The 16,915-nt window shown below is 38.2% G+C and overlaps 1 protein-coding gene and 1 long non-coding RNA gene across 4 annotated transcripts in view; one reads left to right on the top strand and one right to left on the bottom strand.

Moving 5' to 3' along the window:
• Positions 1-14,538, bottom strand: part of LOC308099884 (NACHT, LRR and PYD domains-containing protein 3-like) — a 113,668-nt gene extending 99,130 nt beyond the window's left edge. For all 3 annotated transcript variants that reach the window (XM_080448731.1, XM_080448732.1, XM_080448733.1), the window contains exons 1-2: positions 14,433-14,538; positions 10,836-10,915 (exon numbers count right to left, since the gene is read on the bottom strand). The gene's annotated coding sequence lies outside the window, so the exon portion shown is untranslated. The remainder of the gene's footprint in view (positions 1-10,835; positions 10,916-14,432) is intronic.
• Positions 4,613-6,904, top strand: LOC308102757. The gene is made up of 4 exons (XR_013934689.1): positions 4,613-4,692; positions 5,624-5,685; positions 6,213-6,304; positions 6,822-6,904. It is a non-coding gene; the product is annotated as an uncharacterized lncRNA (long non-coding RNA).
• Positions 14,539-16,915: the final 2,377 nt, after the last annotated feature.

Below are 16,915 nucleotides of genomic sequence, written 5' to 3'. Positions count from 1 at the left end.
CTATTTTGAGTAGAATAATGGCAATATCTGTAGCATATATCATCACCCTTTGTCATAACATAATACCAAAGATGTTGCCATTGGGCCTGTTTTGGGTGAGAGTTTTACCTGATATTGATAGGTCATGAAAATGGACAGAATCTGGTAATTTTTACCAGGTGAAATCCCAAAATATTTATCCAGAAATATCATTAGATTTTCTGTAGAATACGGACCATTTCCGATACTTATCCTGAGTATCTGGTCAAATGTGAACCCAACATACATCATGAGGACATATATTATGTCAAAATACCAGCTACATCTTAATCTGGTGATTTCTATTTTCTTGATTATCTTGAGAATATGGATAATTTCTGGAACATATTTGAAGTTTTGTCGGTAGGCTCCACATTTGATAAAATATTGACTCAATATATGACTTTGGGAGGTATATAAAACCTTTTCATATGACACATATGTTATTCTTGTCATATTATGTTTTGATACAAAAATATTAAGATATTCGTATTAATTTGTGTAGAATACTGACAGTATCCATAGCATATCACTAAGTGAAAAGGTCCAGAATCCTTAACTTATAACAATGTATATTTCCTTGGATTCTCTACAGAATACGGACCAATGCTGATGCAAATGAGTTTTGTTGATATGTGCCATATGATATCTAGTCAAATATAGACCCAGTATCCTACAGAGGACATAGTATATTATACTAGGATTTCAGCTACATCTTATTTGTGTCATATATGCGTTCCAAATATGACCTTTGGTCTGGAAATGTCAGGTTATGGTAAAGACTACTCAATGTCAGGTAAATGACACGTTGTTACACACAGCCATGATCAAATGAGAAACCTCCTCTCCTAGTTGATCTAAGCATACTGTGTACGCAGTGCATAACCCAAAGTCTGCAAATACTTTCAGTGCTCACATCCCCGGGTATGGACTAGTACTGTACTGATTACATCTATGGCATATCTTTGTGTGTCACAATTATCTTGGGTTCATATTATGTAAAATATTTAACTGATGTATAAGTTATGCAATGGGTCGAGCTCAAGAGCTTTAAGTGGATACAGTCTGTCTCACAGGTAGGGTCAAAATGGGATGGGGCTCACAGAGCCCAAGGATCCTTACCAGGGAAGCTAAGCATGCAGATCTGTTGTTTTTACCTTTCATAAACAACACAGAGGCAGCAAGCTTGTACATGTCCTTATTTCTGTATGCATTGCAAATGATTCTGCTTTGCTGGTAACTGGATAAAAACAGAACATCTCTGGGTAAAGACTAAAGACCCTCAGAAAGTATGCAGTTGAATTGGCTATGGGACAGCAAGCTGTCATTATATTTAGGGAAGTCTGAATGTTGATCAAGGCATACATTGGACTCTATCAGCGTTTCTCTTGAATTTAATGGTAGGTATTAGGTAAGTGTAAGCATTCAGTTAATCATCTTGGACGTGAACGAGACCAGTGTATAATCAGTGAGTCTATGGCCCTCTCTTGGTAAGGACCATGCTAAGTGATCAAGGCCTCTAGCAAGAACATCAAAGTTCCTTGATAAGTTCCATGAGGACACTAGCTTTGTATCCTAAATAGGAGGGCTAGTGTATCTATTCTGAAATGATAGAAACTGAGAGGACAAGTAGGGATAGGCCTATATTCCTCTAGTGGGGGGAGTAATGGAACACAATCCCCAATGCAGGCCTAAACTCGGGACTGCAATGGCGAGACAGACAGACAGACAGACAGACAGACAGACAGACAGACAGACAGACAGACAGACAGACAGACAGACAGACAGACAGACAGACGACAGACAGACAGACAGACAGACAGACAGACAGACAGTGTGTGTAAACAAAACACATACAGTGGTTGAGTACACAGTATGATGCTTTTCAAACATACAAAATAGGTGCATGCCGCTTGTACAAGGTGTTATTTTGTTGCACAAAGTATACAGCAGCATACTGCTTTGAAATAATGACCTCGGGTCTTGAACCCAGACTCCATGATTAAAGGCTTGTATACATATGGCAAACTGTTGACTATGCAAAGGTCTTGACCTCAGCTGTCAGGTATGGTCATTGTTAAACATCTATGGGGGACTATGGAAATGGGGGCAATTATCACCCATTTAATGATAAACGCACGCACGCACACGCACACACATGCGGAATATATTAATGTAATGAAAAAACTACAATTCACATTATAGATGTGACAGAACTTGTTACAGTGTATATATCAGCCCAACATACACTTGTTTTGGGGAAAAGTGGCACAGAAAAAAATAAATAAATCCTTTTAAATAAATATGCAAATATGGGTAAAATACTTAAAAAATTGGAACAATATATGGCAACCAGATATTAAACATAATTTACTGTATTCATCAATGCCTAACACAAATAATCATGCTTGAAATAAGTTAAAAAAAACGACATCATACAACAGACATCATATATTCATTGACAGGTTATATAAGCAAATGATCAGCTGTAATGAAATCTGATTTAAACACATTTTAATGCCCAAACTAACTGAATATATTGCATATCAACAGTGAATGAATGTAGACGCCATGTTGTAGTTTCTGAAAAAAACGACACATACAGCGTGTCAATGGAAAGCACTTCCAAAATTAACTACAAGTCCCACAATGCATTGCAGACGTCTGTTGCTTTGTGGGTGCATGCCCGCCAAATTTCAGTTTGAAAAAACGAAATGCGATTGGCTGTGTGCTAAAGTGCCATGACGTTGCAGGCAGCTATTGGCTCTTGACTCATTGGAGCAGCAGTGAACCTTGAATGAACTCTGAGTGCGCGCAGTCAGTAACTCTCATGCAGGATGCAGGCTCTGTGATAGCTGAAGTGATTTAGGTTAAAACGAACTGAAATAAAGGCACTAAAAGACTGTTGGACAAGAAAGTAAGTTTCTACAAGCTGCTGATATATTTGTGGAGACTTTTGGAGACTTTTGGCATGCACAGTCACAGAGGTTGGAGCAGTGAGATAATATTACAGGTAATGCACAGCTTTTATATTTTCTCATGAAAATGCAGTGGTCCTTCATGTCAAGGACCCCCAAATCCAAAATAGAGGCTATTTGGCTGCAGACCCCCTTCTGAAAATATTTGCAACCTGAGCTTGTAGATCTGCTATTTTCAAATAGCTGATGTAATAGGGTGGTTAAACTGTTTTTTTTCATGCTATATTAACTAATATAGCTAGGGAACCCCCTCAGAAACCTCTGGTGGTCCCTCCCTGGACCCCACTTTGATAATCTACTGTGTATTTTTACTTAATTAAAGGCATAGGGTTTCTTTGGTTAAAATAAGTGTTAAATAGCTCTATATTGTGATAGTACTCATTGCTATAGAGTGTTTGTTCAGTAACAGTGTTAAATAGCTCTATATTGTGATAGTAGCTATAGTGTTTGTTCAGTAACAGTGTTAAGTAGCTCTATATTGTGATAGTAATCATTGCTATAGAGTGTTTGTTCAGTAACAGTGTTAAAAAGCTCTATATTGTGATAGTACTCATTGCTATAGAGTGTTTGTTCAGTAACAGTGTTAAATAGCTCTATATTGTGATAGTAGCTATAGTGTTTGTTCAGTAACAGTGTTAAGTAGCTCTATATTGTGTGACAGTAATCATTGCTATAGAGATTTTGTTCAGTAACTGTTAACCAAACCGAAATGCCGATCTACAAGCTTGTAGATCTGCTATTTTTGGCTAATGTTCCCCTCAGAAAAGGAATTCTAGGTTTCAACAGGTTAAAAAAAAAAGTTCCTATCACACAAACATGTGTTGGCCCCCCTGTAGTAACTCTGAGGACCCCCTGTTGAAGACCCCTGCTATACAGTACCAATGATTACTATCACAATATAGTACTTTAACCTTACAAATTGTTTGTTTTAACCCAAAAATATCACTTACCTACCTTTAACCAAAATGAGCTGTCATCCAATCTCTTATGCTATTTCTTGTTTGTGTCTACCTTTTGGTGCAGAGACAGGTAATTAATAGAGATAGTAATAATCTGGGCAAATGCAAACAGTGAGAAAATAAGGCAAATACCATTACAATTGACCTTTACTAATGTAATCTAAATTATTGTAGCCTACTGTACACTGTGCCAATTGTGGCTGTGTTAAACCATCAGCAGTGAATATAATGACTCAGTACTATGAGTATATTTACACTATCAAGTGTGAATATGAATGAATAGTCTTGTCAGTGCAACTTAACAGGCATCTGTTACATTTCTGTGATGTCATGTCATAATAATTTATTTGACTGTATACAAAGATTAACGCGTTGATACACAATTTAACTCAGAGATACAAATGAACCATAAAGCCTGGTTTATACTTTGTTGCACAAGGTGCCTGTATTAAAAATGGCTGGTCTACAAGCTCACAATGTGTTGCATCACTTGTAGATCAGCTATTTTTGTGTGACACCAGCGCACTCTGATGACCTGGCTTACCTGTGATCCTACTTTACTGAGGCACTACACTGTCTCTCTGCATGTATGTGATGTCTTAATATAATACACTTAGAGTTCATAACATGGTATTTGTGTTGTAATTTTCATTCACTAGGAGGCAGTGAAAAGATGGAGCTGGACGGGACCGGAGGACATAAAAAAGACGAAGACCCTTACCAGCAGGACAGATCGGGTGAGTTATTGCCCTGCTCTATTACTGTTGCATTTGATTGATCACGTGTATTATCAATTGGCTTTTTATGTAAGGGCTAATTAACAGTGAGGTGGTCATTACTGAGAAATACGCTAACAGGGTGATGCAGGACTTGAATAAACACACTTGAGTGAATCAAAGATTCTCTGTCTGGTGGACATATTTTATTTCCTTCCCAAAAAGTGGATTTTACACAAAATGTGGGGGTCTGAGAGGCTTCCCACCATAGACAATAGGCTTTCAGCATCATGAAACTGCCTTTGTTTAAGCGAATATCAAAATCATACTTATGTTTACTCAAGTGTAGTGATCATACTTGCAATGGTTCCCAAACTGGGGGTCCCCAAATGATTTGGAGGGTCCCCAGATGATTACCTTAGTGCAACATTGTTTTCTCACTCGACAGTAAAGAAACCAACATACAGTAAAATTGTATACAGGGTACCTGCACATTTATAAAGTTACAATTTAAGGACTTTTAAGACCTTTTAATACCTCGATAGCCGATCTAAAATGATTAGCTTAATGTGCAACATTGTTTTCTCACTCAACAGTAAACACACCAACACCAACATACAGTGTATACAGGGTATCTGCACATTTATAAAGTTACAATTTAAGGAATTTAAGACCTTTTAATACCAAATTGGCCAAATATTATGTAAAAAATAGGCAAATATTGTGAAATCAGCCGATCTACAAGCTCACGCCTAGCAGTGCTAGGCATTGTGAGCTTGTAGTTCGGATATTTTCACAATATTTATCTGTGGAACCGAGTCAAACTAAATGTAATGCCTACAATTCCAAGTGCTTGTCAGGGTGGGGGTCCCCAGTTCAAATATGATTATTTTGGGGGGTCAGGGCTGAAAAGTACAGTTAGACTGACACCACTGTATTAATGTCCCTACAGACCACCGTCCGTTAAATCTATAGAAGCCTCGGAGAGAGATGGCAGGTCCAGCCGGAGGACAGGTATGTTCCCACCCCCCCCCCCACCTCTGAAATGCCTCTGTTTGTGAAATAACATAACACTTTTGTATCATGTTATGCTGAAAATATCAGTGCCCATACCCTAGGTGGGGTTGGCGAAAGGGCCTCTGTGTGGAGTTTGCATGTTCTCCCCGTGTCTCCTAGGGTAGATACCCTCACAAAAACATGCAGTAATCCTGGTCACTATACTGCCTCCCCCTGGCCAGGGGCGCCTGATGGAGGGGAAAGGAACTGGTTGGAATAACGTGTTCCTTCCACGCGCTACGTCCAACCAGGGAAACTCTCCCCTGTCAGGTGATAAGAAGGTCAGTTGGCTCTCATGCATTGAAGGAGGCATGAGCTCGGCCCTGGCCTCCCTAGGTTGGCAGAGGGAAGGTAGTGCCCAGGATTACATAGACAATTGGCACTGGGTGTAAAAAATGGGGTTACAAAATCGTGGGATAAACATTTTAGGAAAAAAATAATATTATGCTTAATGAGGGGTATCTTAAAAGTGTGATTTTCCACAGCTTCCGTACTGCTCACAATGAGGTGGTGACCCAGGCTGTGATGCAGGCTATTCACGACTCAGAGCCCCAGTGGACCACCAGCCTAGTCAGAAGTAAGTCTGATATCACGTTAATTTGGGGACTTATGTTCTTAAATTGCTTGTAATTTTAACAATTGGATGACCTGCTGCTTACCTGTGATCGTGAGGTATTTTCTATGTATGCGTTACCTTGCTTACTGCAAGTCGCTCTGGATAAAAAGCGTCTGCTAAATACCTACATTGTAGATTAGTGTTGATTTGACACTGTTAAAGATAACAGATGGCACACTAACCATCTAATATTGCAAAATGTTGTTGTTTTTGTTAAAAAGGTAAGTTTTCTATTCAAATGGTAATTTCTATAGTGTTTGCTAAATAACAGGGGTCTCTTCTTGCTCTCAAATAAACAGAAAATAAATGTTCATCAGGAGAGTACCCCCATTTTGTTTGCCAGTTTACATTTTGTCTGCTCATTTCTTTGAGCAGACAAAATGTAAACTATCTGTGATCACTATCCTTTTGAGATGCCTTACTATAATACATTTAGAGTTCATAACTTGGTATTTGTGTTGTAATTTTCATTCACTAGGAGCCTGCAACAGGGCTTATGAGAACATCAAAGCCGCTCAGAAGATGGAACTGGATAAAGACCCTTACCAGCAGGAAAGATCGGGTGAGTTATTGCCCTGCTCTATTACTGTTGCATTTTATTGATCACGTGAATTATCAATTACCTTTTTTATGTAAGGGATATAACAGTGAGGTGGTAATTACTGAGAAATACACTGGAGGAGACAAAGCAGAGGGGTCATACAGTCCAAATGTTTATAGCTTGGGTTGTGTAGCTGCCATAATATAGCTCTGGTCCAGAGCTATATTAGTAGTAAAAAATAAACAATATACTAGTTTCACTACTCGCCAAAACAAAAACATGGGTTTCTGATCTTAAAGGTAGGGTAAGTGATATTTTTTGGTTAAAACTAAAAGTATTTTGTTAAAAGGTTAAAATACTATATTCTGATAGTAATCATTGCTATAGAGTGTTTTTTCAGTAACAGATGTCTCCCTGTCTCTCCAGCTCTTTAATAAACAGAAAATACATTTTTCGGTAGGTGTCAAAATCTCAGCCAATCATGAGAAAGTACAAATTTTTTAGCTTAATTTGTATAGTGTTCCAGTTCCAATTTTGTCTGCTCATTTCTTAGTGTCATCACTTCCATTTCACATTTCACTTGTTTAATCTGTATCCTAATCTGTATCCTGATTGAGTTCTCTGTCCTGGTTGGATAAAATTGAACTGAAACGAAAATGTATTTTCTGTTTAATAAAGAGGTGGAGAGACAAGGAGACTCCTGTTACTGAACAAACACTCTATAGCAATGAGTACTATCACAATATAGAGCTATTTAACACTTATTTTAACCAAAGCAAATCACTTACCCTACCTTTAAGCCTATTCTACAGATCTGTCATAGCATTTTTTTATTGTCCAGTCCAGATCGGTGGCACACTTGAGTGAATCAAAGCTTTTCTGTCAGGACGTTTTATTTCCTGGCCAAAAAGTGCATTTTACACAAAAGGTGGGGTTATAAAAGGCTTCCCACCATAGACAATAGGCTTTCAGCATTATAAAACTGCCTTGTTTCAGTGAATATCAAAATCATACTTAGGTTTTCTCAAGTGTAGTGATCCTACTCTCAATGGTTCCCAAACTGGGGGTCGGGGACCTTTTAATTACTTTAGTGCAACATTGTTTTCTCATTCGACAGTAAACAAACCAACATACTGTTTAACGCAGGGGTCTTCAACGTTTTCAGGCCAAGCTGAGAGAGAGTTGAAGCAGGGACCCCCTCTATATTGTATAAAATTGTGTTTCAGATAAACTTTTGCTGATCTTTTTTCTGGCTAAAGTTCTCCTCAGAAAAGGGATGCTAGGGTTCAAGTGGTTAATGTAAAAAAATAAAATCATATCAAACAAAGATTTGGCGGACCCCCTGTAGTAACTCTGAGGACGTCCTCAAGTTGTGAGTTTGTAGATCAGCTATTTTCACAACATTTATCTGTGGAACCGTGTCAACTAAATGTAATGCCTCAACTCCTAAAATTCCAAGTGCTTGTCAGGGTGGGGGGTCCCCAGTTCAAATATTATGAAGGGGGGTCACAGCCTGAAAAGCTTGGGAGCCCTTGTCATAATGTACACCTGTTCATTTTACAGTCAATGGAAAATGCACTGTTCCTGGTCCAGAGGTTAGCGAGAACTTTCTAATGCTCGGGACTAGAGCTAGCCATAATATAACCCTCATACTGTATTTACTTATTTAGTTTTGTTGATCGCTTTAAAAGTCTAACCTCCTCTTCTCATCTGTTACACAGCTTTTCAAGAAACGGGTCAAGATTGGGCAGAAGGGAGGAGAGAGAGAGGACTTGGACTACCTCAGTGGTGCGGACGCGAACTTTGTCGAGAGTGATGAAGACAAGACTGCCTTTAAAATAACTTCACCAAAGTGGCGCGCCGGACGGCTGTCCAAAATAATGGCTTCATGTCAAACTGCCCTGGATGAAAACCGAAGGAAGTGTGTGGAGCCGAAGTCCAACCGTGTTCGCACAAACTACGAACTCTTCACCAGACAAACCCCCCTGCTGCAGAGGGCAAGCATCACTATCTGCAGGAGAGTGAGAAGGAAGAAGGCGACACTGGAGTGTAAAGCCTTTTAGTTATACACTAATCCACGGAGCGCTGCCCTGTAGGTAGCGCGCCATTGCTGCGGTGTCAGACTCAGTCAGCAGCTGTTGCGGTTCTGTCCGTCTGTTGACGTTACTCTTTACCTGCTTGGTTTAATTACTAAATAACTATACATCTTTGTAAAGTTAGTGTTAGTAAAAGTTAGTAAAAAGCAGGTAAAAGACTCAAGAGTAACGTCAGTGACTGCAGCTGACTGACACAGAGTCTGACACCGCAGCAATGGCTGCGCCACCTACAGGGCAGCGCTCTGTGGATTTGTGTATAGGCTACTGGACTCCTAAGCTTTTGGAAGGGAGTATAAATGGTTCCAGTTCAGTTTACTTTGTTTGATTGGCTTAGCGGCAGATTTGGACTGGAAACACGTGAAGGTGTCATTATGTTTCTGGTTCAAATCTGATGCTGAGCCAATCAAACAAAGCTATGGGGAACTGAACTGGAACACGAAACATTTATGCACCCTTTCAAAAGCTTCGGAGTACAGTTGTGCACAGTTAACGGTGGTGTGTGTGGATGTTTTTATTTTAATACTGTTTTTAGGAGTACAGTTGTGAACAGTTTAGGGTAGTGTGTGTGTGTGTGTGTGTGTGTGTGTGTGTGTGTGTGTGTGTGTGTGTGTGTGTGTGTGTGTGTGTGTGTATGTTTATTTTAATATTTTTTTAGCATCACTCACACCCCGTTCCGTTTAACAAGTCAGTTCAGTTCTCCAGAGACTTCTGCCCAATCTTGACCCGTCGTTCCTACCTTGTTCCTAGTTGTGTGGAGAGGGAGTTTGGAAGTGCGTGTGTGGAGAGAGGGAGAGTTTGAGGTGTGTGTGTGGAGAAGAGTTTTGAGGTGTGTGTGTGTGTGTTTTGGAGGTCTTGGCCCCAGCTCTGTTAAAAAATAAATATTGCTCATTTGAAAGTGATTTTTTGTTGTCATTTTTAGCTTAATATTTATCTTCAAAGTAGATCGGCCATGGTTACAGGCCGTATCAATACAATAACCTGACATAATATGCAAGTGGTGTTTGGACTTCAAATATGGTTACAGGTCGTATCAATACAATATCCTGACATAATATGCAAGTGATGTTTGGACTTCAAATATGGTTACAGGTCGTATCGATACAATATCCTGACATAAAATGCAAGAGGTGTTAGGACTTCAAATATGGTTCCAGGTCGTATCGATACAATATCCTGACATAAAATGCAAGTGGTGTTTGGACTTCAAATATGGTTACAGGTCATATCGATATAATATCCTGACATAAAATGCAAGTGGTGTTTGGACTTCAAATATGGTTACAGGTCGTACTTCAAATATGGTTACAGGTCGTATCGATACAATATCCTGACATAAAATGCAAGTGGTGTTTGGACTTCAAATATGGTTACAGGTCGTACTTCAAATATGGTTACAGGTCGTATCGATACAATATCCTGACATAAAATGAAAGTGGTGTTTGGACTTCAAATATGGTTACAGATTGTATCAATGCAATATCCTGACATAAGCTGCAACTGGTGTTTGGACTTCAAATATGGATAGTGGTCATATCTTGACATTGGATATGAGTAACTAATCATCTCCACATATGACAGCTGTCCATTTCTGATGAGATATTTTAGACACTGATTAGAATTATTTCCCGAATATGGCATGTGGTAATATACAGTATCTGGGATGATACACTCCATATTCTATCAAGAATAAAAGTGGTCCCACATCCGTAGTTGATATGCTCCGACCATGAAATATATTTCAAATACTGTTCGGAGAGTATCCCATTTGGATATCATCATATTTGCATCATATCTGGTAATATTCGGGCAACGATATCTAGGGATTCTTGGGTTTTTTGCGCAGTGTAAGTCTTACCTGTGTTGTTGTAGTTCAGTGTAAGAAGACGTCTCTAGCGCTCTAGATCTTCATAGCTCTCACAGGACTTGATACAGGACCTGACCATACAAGGAAACAAGAGTTTGATTGGTTTAGAACAGCGGTCAGATGTGTCGATACATTCAGGTAAACATGACCTTATAAAACCTTGGAGTAAAGAGAAAGGGGCGTGGCATAGTGGGGTTTGTTGGTGAAGTGAAGAGAAGTTTAGTAATAACTCTAAGAAGGTACTGTAAATACAAATAAAATAACCCAAAATGACTTAACTCCACCTGGAGTTGAATATACAGTTATATTAGTTATTAAATATCTCAGCCAGGCCGGACGGCGAAAGGCCGGGGATTATGTTTTTGCCCCTGTTTGTCTGTCCGTCTGTAAACAGCTAATCTCCAGCAACGTTGGACCGATCAGTATGAAACTTTGCACACACTCCCTGTAGGCCAAGGAAGAACCCCTGCCACACATTTTTTAAATGGGCCTCATGGTGGCGCTATAAGACGCATTTTGGCCTATAACTCAAACCGTAGGTTCTAAAATCACATTTTCTTGTTCCTTGTATTGCTTGGATTATGCTGCAACTAATCATATTGGCCCCGCCCATTTGTGCCTGACTAGATTTTCCACCATTTTGTTTTCTTCAAAACACACTTTTTGCTACAACTCCTACAGATTTTGTCCTAAACTCTCACACATCGCTACACATTACATGTGGAGTCATGTGATCAAGATGTATCAGTCGGATCCTGCATATTAAATTCCAATTGGCTATGATTGACTTTCAAAGTTGTGGGCCCTGGGTAGCCTGGCGGAGATTTGCACTTTTCTTGTCTGTCTGTCTGTCTGTCTGTCTGTCTGTGTTTAGAGGAGGAGCTGCCATGTCAGTGAGGACAAACGAGGTCAGGTCAGGTGACCAGTATGTTTAGAGGAGGGGCTGCCGTGTCAGTGAGGACAAACGAGGTCAGGTCAGGTGACCAGTTTGTTTTGAGGAGGGGCTGCCGTGTCAGTGAGGACAAACGAGGTCAGGTCAGGTGACCAGTATGTTTAGAGGAGGGGCTGCCGTGTCAGTGAGGCCACGTTTAGTTTAGTTGTTGTTTTGTTTTTTAACACAACCCAACGATAGAATGATGTCAGCATTCATGTATTTTCAGATACAATGTTTCATCAAACAAATGCGTAAGCTATCATTGTGAAATCTATGCAAAACAAATATAAAAATAAGGAAAAACCAGAGTCAAATTATATGAGCTTTTTGTGACTCGCTGTCTGTCCGTCCCTCCCAGGCGGCAAGCATTCCCATCAATGGTTAACCAGTTCCTCCCCGCTAATTATAAATATCTCCTTCTCTCACTCAGTACCTCACACACACACACACACACACACACACACACACACACACACACACACACACACACACACACACACACACTTTACTTTTGTAAAGTTCATAAAGTTAACATAATTATAACTACATGCATTTGAAATTAAATATAAATTTACATTTTCAGGATTCCAATTCAAAAATAGCAAAAAAATAATCTGGATTCCAATTCAAAATTAGCAAAAAATAGCAGATCTACAAGCTCAAAACGTGTCGCACTGCGACGTGTTTTGAGCTTGTAGATCGTCTATTTTTGCTACTTTTGTGTGCCATAGAATGGCCCGACAGTATATTATGCAATGTGTCCCTCTGGAGTGAGTGTGTAAATATAGTGGCCCTCTAGTCTACATCATCAAAGTTGCATCACCCCTGGCCTAGGTATAAAATAGGGCTGAAGTGGTTAATGTATGTTTTATAATATAATCATTTAAATCTGCAAAGTAACTAGTAACTAAAGTTTTCAAATAATTGTAGTGGAGTAAAAGTATAATATTTGCCTCTGAGATGTAGTGGAGTAGAAGTAAAAGTACTGGAAATTGGAAAATACTCCAGTAAAGTAAAAAAAAGTACCTCAAAACTGTACAGTACTTGGGTAAATGTAGTTAGTTACTTTACACTACTGACGGTGCAATAGTTATTTCTCATTTAGACACACAGTAGGCTCTAGACCAAACTCTTTAGCGCAACACCTAAAAGACAAATTAGACAGAAAATAGCAGATCTACAAGCTCACACAAGTCACTTCACTTCACACAGCGTTGCAAGCTTGTGGATCTGCTATGTTCCTTATGCTTTCAACTGCGTTACCCTATCGGTTGGGAGGGGTATTGCACTCTGATTACATTATAACTCTAGGATAAAATGGCCGCCAATCGGATTAAAATGCTTTTTATTAAACAATACGGAAGATACGGGTACTTTTTAAGGCCCGTAAATCATTGTAACATCCGTGGCCATACGGTAAGCACTTAATATCAGAAATATGAACGTTTATGTAGATGTACGGACTGTAATGGAGAAAGTGCAAAAAACAGGTTGAAGTTCAGCCTCATAATCAGCTATAATGAACGAACAGCTGAGAAAGAAAGCTGCACATTTAAAGGGGAAATCCACCCATTTTCAATATTTAACTATGTCATTAATATAGCATAAAGGAGTTGTGTGGAAATAAGAAAAAATTAAAAAAAAAATTAACATTGCAAAAAAAATTAACATTGCAAAAAAATTAACATTGCAAATTACACCATGATGAGTCATCACAGTGTAATTTGCAATGTTAATTTTTTTGCAATGTTAAATTTTTTTGCAATGTTAATTTTTTTTTACATTTTTTCTTATTTCCACACAACTCCTTTATGCTATATTAATGACATAGTTAAATATTGAAAATGGGTGGATTTCCCCTTTAAGCACATAGAATATAAGTTGTGCTGAAGTCTGTGTCACGTGTCCTCTAAGGTTTTCTATAGTCTGTGTCACGTGTCCTCTAAGGTTTTCTGGAGCTCAACAACTTCAAAGCATTTTTTTAAAACTCTAAAAACAGAACAAAAAGACATGAAGCGAGCCTACGTTACTGAAAGCCTTGTGACCCATAGAAAGCTGTTACCCTAGAGGGAGCTGTTTCACAGGAGAGCAGAGAACACGGGTGGCCCGAGTCATACTTCATCACACGACGGTGTGAACGGCAAAGTAACTAAGTACATTTACTCAAGTACTGTACTTAAGTACAATGTTGAGGTATTTTTTTACTTTACTGGAGTATTTCCAGTTTTCAGTGCTTTTACCTCTACTCCACTACATCTCAGAGGCAAATATTATACTTTTACTCTTTTTCTCCACTACAATTATTTGAAAACTTTAGTTACTAGTTACTTTGTAGATTTTGATTATTATTACAAAACATACATTAACCACTTCAGCCCTATATACATTTCAGCCATTTGAAAATAGCAGATCTACAAGCTCACAACGCATCGCGCTGTGAGCTTGTAGATCTGCTATTTTCAAAAGATTTTTTATACATTTGAAAACTTGTAAGGAACACAGCTTATTATCCACACACCCTGTTTACTTTTTATTCTCCGGGTCTTTCCTCTTATAAATATATATTTTTTTAAACAGGGCGTGGATCCTGAAAGTTACAGTTTAGTTCAGACTGTTTGTAACCTATATAAATATAAATATAAATATAACTCTACCTGTCTCAGTGTAACAGCTGCTCCACATCAACAGGTATAAAAAAAAATCACATCCATGACTTTACTGAGAAGAACAATGATCCTCCATCTTGTCTTCTTGTTCCTCCAGAGTTTACTTTGAAAACTATCATTTACTTTCGATTTCATCATGTATTAACATCTGGGACATCTGCCAGTCATTCCAAACTGACCAGTGAGTGAGATCCGGTCTTAGACCCGCCTGCCGTATCCGGCAGTTCACGCCGCACACATTACATGCAAGCACCGTTTCCGTTTCCAGTCTAGAGACCCAGACCGGATCAGCAACACATTGTGGTCTTTACTCCCTATGGATGCGATACCGTGTTCGGCCACTGAGTCTGTGGCGCTGTTTCTCACTCTGCCAGCCAATCAAAGGGCTCTCCGTTGTTTGCTGTAGCAGCCATCTTGTTTGTGTCTTTATGCGGACCAAGCCCCCTGAGTTGCTGAGAAACATTGAAGCTGCCACCCCAGTGGCCAAAGCTGGAACTGCAGGCGGGGAGAAATACCTGCACGCACAAAACATACTGAGAGATATTTATATTTATACATATAAATATGTAAACATATTATACATACATACATATGCATTTACATATAAATATGCATCTCGGGTGTATTTAATAAATATCTCGCGTTCAATCCTTGACACACGGGCTGCCGTAGAACGCAAAAAGGACACTAGTGCGCATGCTCATAACTCTATGGGGGGTCAAAATCGAACCAATAATTCTACTTCCGGCAGGTTTCCGGGTGCTTCAAAACGCCACTGAGCACATTCATTGAAATGATAGCTGGGGGCGGGGCAATCCGCCCTCTAGTTATATTATACCTCTATGATGCGGACACAGGATCACAGACTGACAAATATGATTTTATTTAACGATAGAACAACTAAAGTACATTATTAAACACATGTATGACATGGTGTGTTTTGTCATGCTATGCTGGCTGATGTGATGAAGAACATGGTTTTAGGACGTGAAGAGATATTCATTAATATTATATTATTATATATTATATAATAGTATAGTGTCTGACAGCATATTCATTAATATTATATTATTATATATTAAATAATATTATAGTGTCTGACAGCAGAGATATTCATTAATATAAATTTAAATAATCCATTCATATAGAAGTTATATTATAGCACAATTAATTACTTATTAATTTGTTTAATGAATTAATATAATTATCTAAAAAAAAAAATATATATATATATATATATATATATATATATATATATATATATATATATTAAAGAATAAGTATATTAAAGCAAACATATATAATTATATATATATATATATTTGTATTATTTTATAGAACATTTAGTTACTTATTAATTAGTTAAATGAATTAATATTATAATTATATACATGTTTTTATATATTTATATATATATATAAGTTATATTATAGAACAACTAGTTTAATTCACATCCATTCATTTAATGTAACTTTCCACGGTACATTTATGAACCGTCGTATGACGGTGTTGTGCTCCATAAATAGCAGATCTACCAGCCCACAGGGCGGAGCGGAGGCCACTCATTGTGGGCTTATAGATCTGCTACCGTTTTCGTCAGAAGCCCACTTCCTGGTTTCTCTTCTTCTTCACTCAGAAAGGACAACGGCTCAGTGTCGCCCTCCTGTGGTTCATCATTACCTCCACACTCTGTGCTTTGAGATGCATTGGGATGCAAAATGCATTAAACAGTGGATAATAGTGCCCTCTGGTGGTTGATCTACCAACTCTATATCATTTATTAAAGTGTTTTTATTTATTATAAAGCGTTATTTTACCATCATATAATAACTTGTTCTTATAATAAATGATTGTTGTTAACTGTTGTTATTTTACCTTCATATAATAACTTGTTCTTATAATAAATGATTGTTGTTAACTGTTGTTATTTTACCTTCATATAATAACTTGTTCCAGTCACTCTGGTTTCTATTTACTGTTCAGGACTCACATCCGGTCACAGCCCACCTACTGTATCCGGTTATTTGTTCATACACACATACTCTCACATAACCCGTTTCTGTATCCTTTCTAGACCGGATGTACAGAGTTATGATGGAACATCAAGTTACTTCAGTAAGCGGAAGTTCTCTCATGGTTTATAGCGTTCAATTTGACATAATTTACTTTTATTTTGAAGAGCAACCGGAAGTTATCTCATGGTTGTCATCGCTGACTTAACAGACATGTTTGCTCATTTTCACCACAAGGGGGCAGAAAAGCCTAGATTCTGCTGATATATTATACATTGAGCTGAAAATGAGGATAAATAATGTTATAATAATGTAAGTCTGTGGTGATTTAGTAATAATAATAATGATGTAAGGAGTCTGTGGTGATTTAATAATAATAATAATAATAATAATAATGATGATGTAAGGTGTCTGTGGTGATGTGAAAGGAGTTTGTTGAATACCTTTATTATAAATTGC

The sequence above is a fragment of the Gymnoscopelus braueri genome (assembly GCF_963280865.1).
Source record: "Gymnoscopelus braueri genome assembly, chromosome: 2".
NCBI classification, from domain to species: Eukaryota; Metazoa; Chordata; class Actinopteri; order Myctophiformes; family Myctophidae; genus Gymnoscopelus; species Gymnoscopelus braueri.
Note: the sequence above shows the minus strand (reverse complement) of the source record. Positions and strands in the feature narration are given on the sequence as shown.